We start from the raw sequence: 1517 nt of genomic DNA on the forward strand, positions 1-1517 counted from the left end.
AACATGCGTCATTTGCCTTTCCTCCAATATTTACCATATCAACGTGTCTGCCAGGAGTGGAGTGACATTTGTTTTCAGAGCTACTGTATTTACCCGTGCATACTGAGGCCTCTGCACAGAAACACGCATTCACTCATTCACACAGCAGTGTCAACATGTCTGAAGTTTCATGTTTCATGACTAAAATATGTGTAAAAAAAAATCTTTCAGGCTCTGGATCAGCGATGAGAGTGTCTGACTGATTTAGATACAGAAAGAGAGGGACACATATTTAACAGAGACTCACGTCTCTTCACTCCAGCATGTTGACATCCACACATTCATTTTAAAATAAGCCTGTGTCCTAGCCCCAAACACCAAAAACTTTAATGTGTTAATGTGAGTCTTAGTGGCTTTTATTTTGAAAAAAAGTGAAATTTACATGAAAAAAAGGCCAAATTATTATTATTATTTTTTTTAAAACAACAGATTATTGTGAAAAAAGACACTTTCACGAAAAAAAAACAAGCAAGCTTACAAGAAAAAAATCATCATGGCTTCTTTTTTTGGGAATAAATGCACAAATTTAAAATTCTGGGGTGAAAACTCATACCCCGTCCTCTCATATCCACTAACACCTCTGGACTGTTTGCAGGGAGCGTCTACAAAGTGCAGCACTGAATGTTCAGCTGTCCCTGTGACTGTTTTCTTACAGCAGGCCCTGGTTTGTGTCGTTTGTATTTCAGCTTCTGCTCCTGGTTTCAGTCTGGTTTGTGGCTTTTTTCCCGCCTCCCTCATTTCTGTCTTTTCAGTCTTCACCTTTGTCTTTTTGTCTTTTTGTGTTCCGTTGTGTCTCTTCCTGTTTTATTTTGGTAAGCGTTTCTTCTTGTGTCTGTAGCTGTGTTCCCCACCTGTTCCCACGTCCCTCATTATCTTTGGGATATATGGTCTCCCGTTGTTGACTCGTCCCACTAAGCTTTTGTGGCTTCACAGTATTAAAGCTGTTTCTCAGTTGACACCCGTCTGTGTGTGCTCATAGTATGAAGGTAAACGAAACATTTAAAGCTGTATATGAAAATCAGCTGATTCTGGGGAGCTCAGGCTAATTTTTCATGGAGTGACACTTTTGCTTATTGACTATTCTTTATTTGGTTTTGCATGCTTTGCTTTTTTTCTATACATTCGACATTATTTTTAACTGCCCGTTTAAAATAGAAGATTAGGTCCACATTAAGGGAAAATGAAGGAATTCTTCTAAAAAAAATAACAAAGATGAAATGCTGGGAATGAGGAAGAGGTCCTTTTTCTCACATCTAAAGAAAACGTTTCAGAGAAAAGTCAAAGAGACTAAAATTGAAGTCGTTTCCTCCTCATGTGTTCTCCTTAATGTGGCCCCAACACTGTCGTAACGTTTAGTCCCAGCTTTGCTGCACTGCAATTACTCGGATTCACTTTAATCTGTGAAAGATTTTCTGAGTGCAGTTTGACTCTAAACCTTTGATCCTCTGGAAACGCACTGAAAAAACACAGCTGAGCCT

This window comes from Haplochromis burtoni, unplaced genomic scaffold (assembly GCF_018398535.1).
Source record: "Haplochromis burtoni strain Fernald_Lab_line unplaced genomic scaffold, NCSU_Asbu1 Contig_361, whole genome shotgun sequence".
Classification (NCBI taxonomy): domain Eukaryota; kingdom Metazoa; phylum Chordata; class Actinopteri; order Cichliformes; family Cichlidae; genus Haplochromis; species Haplochromis burtoni.